This window comes from Coenobita brevimanus, chromosome 27, assembly GCF_032717465.1.
Source record: "Coenobita brevimanus isolate Jiangsu-jjx chromosome 27, ASM3271746v2, whole genome shotgun sequence".
Classification (NCBI taxonomy): domain Eukaryota; kingdom Metazoa; phylum Arthropoda; class Malacostraca; order Decapoda; family Coenobitidae; genus Coenobita; species Coenobita brevimanus.
In genome coordinates this window covers 962,006-972,738 of record NC_136980.1, presented here as the reverse complement: position 1 = coordinate 972,738, position 10,733 = coordinate 962,006, and positions in this window count along the sequence as shown.

The following is a 10,733-nucleotide window of genomic DNA, read 5'->3' as shown; positions in this document are numbered from 1 at the left end:
ACAGGGGTTGTGTGTACTCTGATGTGCAAGAAGTTGAGTGAGTGGGTGGGGGAAGTAGTGTGCGTGTGTGTGTGTGAGAGAGAGAGAGAGAGAGAGAGAGAATGAAAGTGGAAATGAGGTAAATTGGATAGACAGACTGGCAGACTTACAGCGGAGAGAGGGAGAGAGAGAGAGAGAGACCGTTCAAGTGAGGATTGTCACTCGCATCACGTGGCTTTCGACGTGCCTGGCCGTGATAGGTAGGTAGGTCGGTGTGTAGGTAGATAAGTACTGTAGGTAGGTAGGTAGGTAAGTAGGCAAGTAAGAGTAGGTAAGTGTTTCAGTAGTGAGGTAAGAACAGAGTAAAAGTTGGGTAGATAGGTGGATGTGGTTGTTATGGTAGGTAGATATGTAAGTATTTGGGATGTGTTGGTAGGTAGGTGGGTGGGTATGGTTAAGTTGTAAGTAGGTTAGTGAGAATAGGTAGGTAGAAGTGTCGGTAGGTGTCTATTTGATAGGTACTGTAGGTAGGGGTGGGTGGGTATGTAGGAAGATAGGAGAGTGTGTAAGTAAAAGGGTAAGTATAAAACCTGTACGGGGTAGGTAGGTAGCCTTGGTTGGTTGGTAGGTAGGAAAGGAAGTATGTATGTAGGTAGAGAAGGTAGGTAGTTTATGGGTAAGAGCGCGGGTAGGTTGGTAAGTAGGAGTGTTGTATTGAGGTAGGTAGACGGGTAGGTAAGTAGGTAGTGAGGTAACAGAGGTGATTGGTCGGAAGAGAATGTTGGAGCCAGGTGGAGAGAGAGAGAGACGCATTAAAGAGGTGACAGCAGCAGAGAAAGTACATGCATACATAGACCACACAGACCTAGTGCAGAAAGGTACATAAATATACAGAGTAGGCTGTGCAGACCTTACCATTCCGTTCAGGGCAGTCTGGCCTTTAAAGAAATGTTGATACTGTGTGTGTGTGTGTGTGTGTCTGTCTCTCTCTCTCTCTCTCTATCAGTCTGTGTGTGTGAGAGAGAGAGAGAGAGAAAGGTGGTGATAGGATAGTGAAAGTGAGAGTTAAGGGCTGACGGATTACCCAAGCTAGGCTACCTGTTCTGCCACTATTACCACAACTACCACCATCACCACCACCTGTTCTGGGACCTACCGCCATCGCCGCCAACATTCGCCTTTCACCATCACATGTCTGACTCCCCCTCCCCATTTCTTCCCCCTCCCTCCCCTCCTCCTTCCCCCTCCCTCAGTCTGTCTTACCGTTACCTCTTTTCCTTATCTGGCACTTGCACCTACTACCTTATCTATCTATCTGTCTATCTATCTATCTATCTATCCGTCTGCTTATTTGTATCTACCTGTCTGCTAGGTTTTTTGTCATTATTTTTTTTTTCCTGTGATAAGTAACTAGGAAGGTAATTTAGGAAGGTCAGTAGGTAGGTGGGTAAAGGTGAAAGTAAGTAGAAAGGTAAGTACTTGGGGATCAGGTAAGTAGGAAGGTAGGTAGGTAAATATGAAACGAAATCAGTAAGAAATGTAAGTACCTGGGGATCAGGTAAGTAGGAAGGTAGGTAGGTAGGTGAGGAAGATAATTAGAGTGGCTGACGAGGTAGAAAGTGTAACTAAGAAATTGAGAGTAGTTGTAGGTATGGTAGAGTGTGATAGTATGTAGGTGGGAGCAGGTAGAGGGTATGTGCCGGGTACTTGTGGTGTGAGCAAGAAGTGAGAGAGAGAGAGAATTTGCAAGTTGTAATCTAATGACGGATCTCTTTCAATAGTGTCATTATCTGTGTCTTAATCTCAATTCATGTTATTTCACTTTCATTCTCTCTCTCTCTCTCTCTCTCTCTCTCTCTATCTCTCTATCTCTCTCTCTCTCTCTCTCTCTCTCTCTCTCTCTCTCTCATTTTCACACTTAGTACCCCACCCCGTCTAGTCCTGAGATAGTTTTGCTGGAAACCTGTGGCCCTTCTAGTGTATGGATGGCCAGGTATAGGGTAGTAAAAACTGTAGGCTACTTTCTAATGGAGAGTTACACAGACCTCACAGATCTTGAGGTTCCTGTGGGGGAGTTTGGCCATATCGCTAATGGAAGTGTACATATATTCTACGAGCGGAATTGAAAGAGAGAGAGGCTATGGTTCTTTATGTGGTCCGACCTTTAATGAGAAACTTGCTACGTAATTACGGAAGGTGAGAGAGAGAGAGAGAGAGAGCTATGCAGGGTTCCTTGACCAGAATTACGTCTCCAGTGTTGTGAATAATAATAATGCTGTCCTTCTGAGGGATTGAACCCTTTCTCTTCCACGCACGTCCTTGAGGGTTTTATTCAGCTTAACCCCAGACGATTTTATACAGGTGATATATGTCCAGGCTTTAGGGGAATTAAAGTTAGCTCCTTTCTTTAAAACTGTCTCCATCCTTTAAAACTTTATCCATTCATAACATCTCTTGAGTTATTTTATTCAGTCTAAGAACACGGCGATTTTCAGCTGATAAATATTCAATAAATGTAAGTCGATATTTATTTTGTGTGTGTGTGTGTGTGTGTGTGTGTGTGTGTGTGTGTGTGTAAATCAGCGTATCATTTTTATCTGACTTCCCTTTTCGCCTTAAACTTACTCTGATTTTCGTCCTTTTGCAACTTATTTCACGTAGCTCAATGGCTGTACATTTTATGCTCCCTTACTTAATAATTTCTCCATAGTGTTAAGCTCTCTAGCGTTGAAGATGGAGAGGTGGCAATTCTAGGCCAAGTAGGAGTGAAAAGAGTATAGCAGTAATGGATTGTTTTGTTGAGAGAAGTGTTGGTTACCAGAAAGTTAAATTTCTCTCTCTCTCTCTCTCTCTCTCTCTCTCTCTCTCTCTCTCTCTCTCTCTCTCTCTCTCTCGGGTCAGTTTGTACCAGGTGGAAATGGTTCTTATTACTTATTTCGTTTGGTTGTTTCAAGGTTAGGGTGGTATTAGGGCTGAGAGAGAGAAAGTATTTGTGTATACTGTTTTCCTGTATACTATATGTGTATGTGTGTGTGTGTGAGAGAGAGAGAGAGAGAGAGAGTTTAAGGATCTGTGTTTACTGTTTTCCTGTCTCGTGTGTGTGTGTGTGTGTGTGTGTGTGTGTGTGTGTGTTTCAGTGTGTGTGTGTGTGTGTTTCAAGGTTAAGGGAGTGTTTGGTTTCTGGTTTGTGCGCGTCTTTTTTGCGGTTAGAGGGAGAGAGAGAGAGAGGTTTACCACAGGATGAGGTCTCTCTCTCTCTCTAACTTTCTTGATTAATCACCCTCTCCCTCTTCATTTCTCCTCTTTCCTTCCATCCATTGGTAGTTTTCTTGCCTTTCTGTAGTTTTTTCCTGCCCATCCTTCCTTCTCGTTGCCCATCTATCCATTCTGTACTTCTTTCGTTCCCTCTTCCTTCCATCCTTCCTTCACCCACACTTTCCTTCCTTCCTTCGTTCATTCCGTCTGTGTTATCCTCCTTTTTGTCTCCCTTCACCAGTACATCAATCCCTCCCTGGTGTATATATTTTCTTCTTTCTCAGTCAAAATCCATGCTTTCTTTCATTTGCCTCATCTTTCCACTTTTCTTCGTCCCTCTCTCCTTCCTTTCCTCCCTTGCCTCCTTCCTTCTTCCTCGTTCTTTCTCTCCATCTCCTCCAACTTGACATGCGTAATAACCTGACCTGCTCAGTCACCTTCCATGTAGCAACACCTGGCGCCCTCCCCCCCTGCAGGCCACAGATACGGACGCTTACATAAATACGCACACATGTACACTTAAAGCACGTAGCCTACATACAGTTGCTTGTTTGTAGTAGCTACTGTATTTTAAACGTAGTGTACATTCGTTAACGTACACACGTGCATATTTTACATACATACATACACACATACATACACACACATACATACATACATACACGTTTACAACACACGCACGTAGGCATTGACTCACGTACTGTACGGATATAAATACACGTACCGTACATTAACATATAAATACTTTAATGACATGTAGACACGTATATTCTCTTTGTGTATGTGCTGGTCGTGGCTAGACACACACACACACACACACACACACACACACACACACACACACACACACACACACACACACACACACACACACACACACACAAAACCACTACGCACATAACCTGTCACACCCTCCTCCTGCTCCTCCTCCACCTCCTCCTCTCTCATTCTCTTCCCTCATATCCTCCTCAAGAGCGTACCCTGATTAGTAACATCTCAGACACTCTTCCCCCCATCCTTCCTCCTCCCCTTCACCACCACCACCACTACCAATCTACCCTCTCCTTGTCCTCCTTTGCCCTACATACAACCAGTTTCCACGAGGTAGACTGTGGCGGGTGCTATCAAGAATTATAAGTAATGTGGAGAAGTGCAGGGATTTAATCAGTCTTATCCAGAACTTGACACGTTCACGGCAGCTTGGTGATAAAATTATATAAACTTTTACCCTGTTGTCTTGATGATCATATCGCGGAAAATTACAACAGCGCGTCATCTTCCTGTTGTTCTGTACCGGTCCGTTTGACATCCAGTGCAGGACCGAACCGTCTCTTGGGAAGGAGAGTTATTGTCAGGATGAATACACGCTCATGCTGGGCAAGTACGAATTATACTTTGTGTGTGTGTGTGTGTGTGTGTGTGTGTGTGTGTTTAGCTCCTCTTTACATGCTGGCTTGAGGTAACAGCCACCAGTATATATCTCTTTCCTTATCATACCCATTGACGTTATAGCCCAGAATCTTTTCATTTCTACCTAATACTAACAGTTGCTGTAATATACCCTTTGCTTTACCTCCTGTCCTCTTTTTCCTCCTCTTTCCTCCTCCTCTTGCTCCCCCTCCCTCAGCACTCTTCCTCCTCCTCCTCCTCCTCCTCTCCCCTCCAGCTCCTCTGCTTCTTCACCAGCTCCTTCCTCTACTCTTCAGTGCTTCCGTTACTACTCCGTTCAAGCGTTTACTCCCCCTCCCTCAACCTCGCCTTCTTCCATTCCTCGTATTTCTCTCTCTCTCTCTCTCTCTCTCTCTCTCTCTCTCTCTCTCTCTCTCTCTCTCTCCGTGTGTGTGTGTGTGTGTGTGTGTGTGTGTGTGTGTGTGTGTGTGTGTATGTCCGTGTCCATATACAGATATAGAAGGGAGAGAGAGAGAGTCTTGAAGTCTCCCCTTGTCTGTCAGTTTCCACTTATCTTTTCTCTCCACAGCTTACTTACTCTCTCCCTCTTCCTCTTCCTTGTTCCTCCCATTCCCCGACCCCTTTCCCTCCTCCCCTTCTTCTCCTTCCCCGACATGTCCCTTTCTCTCCTGTTCCTTCCATCCTCCTCCCTATACTCTGTCCCTCCTTTCATCCACTTCCCCTCTCCCCCTCTTCCCCTCCTTTCATCCACTTCCCCTCTCCCCCTCTTCCCCTCCTTTCATCCTCTTTCCCTCCCCTCCTCTTCCTCTCCTTTCATCCTCTCTCCCTCCCCTCCTCTCTCCCATCTCCCCCTGCTCACTCCCTCCCTCCTCCCCCCATGCCTTCCTCCCACGTGCTTACGTACATTGAATTTCCTACTTCCTGGATGGTTTGCGTGGCTGCCTTCTCTCTCCTCCTTCCTCCCCCTTCCCCTTCCCTCCTCCCCTTCCTCGCCCTCCCCCTTCCCTCCCCTCCCCCTTCTCCTTCCCTCCCTCCCCTATCCTCTTCTCCCCCCCCCTCTCTCTCTCTCAAACTCTTTTCCCTCCTTTTTTGGTGTCCTTTCACTCCGTCATTATTTACTCTCTCTCTCTCTCTCTCTCTCTCTCTCTCTCTCTCTCTCTCTCTCTCTCTCTCTCTCTCTCTCTCTCTCTCTCTCTCCCTCTCTCTCTCTCTCTCTCCCTCTCTCTCTCTCTCTCTCTCTCTCATTTCCTATTTACCTACCTTTGTAAGCTCACCTGCCGTCTTTCCCATTGTCTGCCCGTTCCCTGCCTGTCTGCCTCACTCTAAGTCTTCATCTCAGTTTTATTTCTTCACCTTTTCATTGGATTGTTTGTGTTTGCGTATTGTCGTTTGTGTCTCTCCATATATCTCCCCTGTGTGTTTGCTGGCGTGCTTGTTTTTAGCCTTGTTTGCGTATGTGCTTATTTTGTTTGCCTCTCTTTACCTCTTTTATTTATTTTTTGTTTACCATTTTCTGCCTCTTTGCCTGTCCATTCATCCCCCCCCTCCCTCATTTCCCTCGTTGGCTGGTTTTGTTTGTCTGTAGTCTTGTTTGCCTGTCTCTCTCTCTCTCTGTTTTTTCTGCATCTCTGCCAGTCTGCGTGTTATTGTCTGATGGCCGTATCTTTTCCTGACTCTGCTTAATTCTTTCTCTCTCTCTCTCTCCGGACGAAGACGGGGGGGGAGGGGGGCATGAAGGACGTCCCTCTGCAACGGATTAGTGGCACTCAAAGGCCCAGGCCCCTCCCCCCCTCTCTCTCTCTCTCATAATAGCAGCGAGATTGAGTGAACCCTAATTTGTCATCATCTCTTTACCTGCCGTACCTGTCTATATCAGTCTGTCTATCTCACTCGCACACATGTCTGTCTATCTATCTGTCTCACACTCACACACACTAAACAGTAGCCTACTACCATTTTCCTATTCATCCAATTCTATTCAATCGTCTTATACAACTCAAGGATTCTCTCTCTCTCTCTCTCTCTCTCTCTCTCTCTCTCTCTCTCTCTCTCTCTCTCTCTCTCTCTCTCTCTCTCTCTCTCCTCTATAGTCATCCAACCTCCACTTTATCTTCGTTATATTTCACGTCCACCCGACTCTGCACGCACCCCACACCCTCATCCACTCATCCACACAGTTACAATCAGTCCACATTATTCCTGCCCTCATCCACGCACAGATCTACGTTTCTTCCACATCACGTTATATTTGTTCTCTCATCCACTTCATCACAGATCTATCTTCCACATCAAATTATCCCTCTTTTATCCACTCACCGTCACACATCTACCCTTCATCCACATTGTCCTTGTTCTTACATCCACTCTCACAAATCTACCCTTCTTCCACATCAGATTATCCTTCTTTCATCCACTCACTATCACACATCTACCCTTCATCCACATCACATTTCACTGACCCTCTCTCCCTATTAGTCTTCCATACATTCCTTATTTACACATCCACATACACCGTAATTCATCGTTTATGCATCTTAGAATTTACCTCCCCCCAAAATAATAATTATACAACTTTCATACACATAAGGTCTCTCCACCTGAATAATCCACTTAACACTAGTCCACACTTCCACCCTCCTAGCGAACTCATTCATCACATCCACGATCCATCCACCCATGCAACCGTCCTGCCATTTTATCCATACACCCATTCATATATTCCTCCATCTTCTAGACTCATCCATCCATCCATCCACACAACTTCTAACCTCATACCTTCAGCTACTGGCTTCGTTCTTCATTCAGAAATTCATCCTTTCACCCATACACACTATTCTTCCATTCATCAAGCCACATATCTCAAGCCCCACACACCTCTTGATTTCACCATCTATCCATTCATCCATTCAGTCATCTGTCCATCCATCCATTCAGCCATCTGTATATCTGTCCATCCATTTAGACATCCATCTATCCATCCGTCCCTCTATCAATCCATCCATCCATCCAAGAATACAGCATGCTTCCACTTATACAGTTGTTAATCAGTCATGTATCCAAATAACCCAGAGCTGTATACCTCCACCCTCCTGACTCATCCATCCTGCCAGCCACGCACGAAGTTTTCATACCTTCACTCATACTTCACTCATACATCCACATAACCCCGACATACACGGCTACTCTCCTAACTCATCCATCATCCACACGCTCTTCCCGTCACCCGGCCATCCATCCATCCACGCATACATACATAATCCATCCGTCCATCCATTCCACTTAATCTATCCACGCACTATCCCTTACTCATGCATCCACCTAACCCCTACCCACATCTCCACCCTCCTGACTCATCCATCATCCACACGTTAATGTCACCCTGTCATCCACCTTCCCCCCCACCCCCACGCCCACTTATCGCCCACCCACCCTTTGCACATCCGGGACCTGCCCACAGCTAGTGTCTGTTTAGGTGTGTGTGTGTGTGTGTGTGTGTGTGTTGATGGTTTGCTTTATATATTGTACATTATTCTGAGTTAGGCCTGTGTGTGTTTGTGAAATTTCTTGTTTGGTTTATGTCTTGTGTTTGTTTTTTGTTGTAGGTTTGTCTTGTTTCAGGTTTGTGTGTGTGTGTGTGTGTGTGTGTGTGTGTGGAGAGGGAGAGAGAGAAGGCAATTTTCAGATCCAGATGGAGGTTAGGAAGTGGAGTGGGTAAGATGATAGAGTGGGGGGGGGGGTAGGAAAGTGGAGTGCGATTGAGTGGAATAGGCAAGATGAGAGGAGTGGAGTAGGGAGGTGGAGGCTGGTGCGTAGGAAGAGGAAGGTGTTGGAGTGGGCATAATATGTCGAGTGGACAGGGAGAGAGAGAGAGAGTTATTTGAGAACCTTGGTGGAAGATAAAAATGAGAGAGAGAGGATCTTGATGATGGAAAAGTGATATGCTAACAAAAATTACACATAGTAAATGGATTTTAAAGGGAGAGAGAATTAGGGGATGTGTAGATTCTTTATGTAAGTTACGAGTTGGTTGTGTATGCGGTGTTGGTTTCAAGTGTGGGGTGTTGCATCATACCTTCCATCGTCTCCTCCTTATCCCTCTCCTCTCCTTCCTCTTCCTCCATCCTTCCTTCTCCCTCTCCTCCCTTCTTCCTTCTTTCTCTTGTTGTGTTCTGTCTTTTTTGCATTCTTCATTCCCTCACGTTTCTTCCCCTTCTTTCCTGTCTTCCTGCCTCCCTGCCGTCCATCCTCTCCTTGCATCCTTTTTTCTCACTCTCCCTGCCTTCCTCCAGCCTGCTTGCCTACTTACCTACCTACCTGCCTCTTCTTCCCTCCCTCCTTCCTTCCTTCCTTTTAAACCCCTACTTTCTGCCTCCCTCTATACCTTTCGTATGCCTCTCTACCTCCTTCCCTCTCTCTCTTCCTTTCTACCCTTGTCATCGTTCCTTCCTACCTCCGCCTGCTCTTTTCTTGTACCTCTCTCTTTTACATCCTACCTCTCTTTCATCCTAGCCCTCTCTTTTCCGTCATTCCTGGCTCCCATCTTACCTCTCCCTCTCTTCCATCCCACACCTCTCTCTGTTCGTACATCCTACCTCTCTCACTCTCTCATCTCATACATCCTACTGTATTTATCTCTCTTCTTTCTTCCATCCAACCTCTGTCTCTCCTCTACCTCTGTCCTTTCCATCCTACCTCTCTCCTCACCCATCATACCTCACTCCTTGTCTCTCTCTTTCCCATTCTACGTCTTCTTCCTTTTCCATCCTACCTCTGTCTTTCCTTTACCTCTTGCTTTTCCATCCTACCTACCTCCTCACCCATCCTACCTCTCTCCTTTCTTGTCTCTGTCCCATCCTACGTCTTCCTTCTGCCTTCTTCTTTATCTTCCTTATCATCAGCAAACACCAGCTCTGCCACTAACTCTTCATTTGCCCTGTAGATCGATATTGTGTCACGGGGGCGCTGCTTTTTGGTACATGGGGAGGGGAGAAGGATGTGAGGGAGTGAAAGGCGGATTTGGGAAGGAAATGAGGAAGATGGAGATGAGATTAGCAGAAGGGAAGGAAAGGGGGAAGAGGAAGTAATACTGAGTTGGGAGGGAGAGAGAGAGAGAGAGAGGAAGAAAGAAGAGGGGGAAGGAGGAGGATATTACATAATCAGATTAATAGTCTTGGAGTCCATTGGTTATGTCATATGTAGGTCTTGCTTCCTCTCTCTCTCTCTCTCTCTCTCATTTGTATATATTATCAGTCTGTCCCTAATTTTCTGTCCCAATTGTGCTCTTTGTGTTGATCTTCTCCTCCTCCCTCCTCCTCCTCCTCCTCCTCCTCCTCATTGATTTCGTCTGTTGTTACTTACTTCTGTTTTCTTACTGGTACTCTTATGTCTTTCATCCATTCTGATTTAATTCGTTTCTATATTCCTGTTTTATTTTCTTAAAGTTTTTAATTCTCATCGTAAATCATCCCTTTTGCTATCTTCCCATCCACAACATCATTTCTCTCTCTCTCTCTCTCTCTCTCTCCATAGCCCTTCTTTCATCCAGTATCCCATGCCTCCATCCGTCACTCGCCATTCATTCATTCATTCATGTTGCCAACCATTCATCTCTGTCATCTTCCCCTCCCCCTTCCTTGCATACCATCTTCCCTTGTCTTCATTTATTTCTTAGTTTTAATCGCATTGTCTTTGTATATCCTTGTCTTATTTACCTGAAGTATTCGTCTCTTTTAACCCCCTCCCCCCTTTCTGTAGTGTATTATAATTCATTTTCTTTATTCCCTTAAGTGGTTCTTGATTTTCACTTTTCTTCGCTTCTTCCTTATCTTCCATCTTTCTTTTATTCATTTTAAGTTTATTTTTTCCTGGTTTTATCTCCTCTCTCTCTCTCTCTCTCTCTCTCTCTCTCTCTCTCTCTCTCTCTCTCCCGAACACTCCCACCCATCTCTCGCACTGCCACCTGTTCTTACACCATCTGTCTGCCTCTTCTCTCTCTCTCTCTCTCTCTCTCTCTCTCTCTCTCTCACACACACACACACACACACACACACACACACACACACACACACACACACACACACACACACACG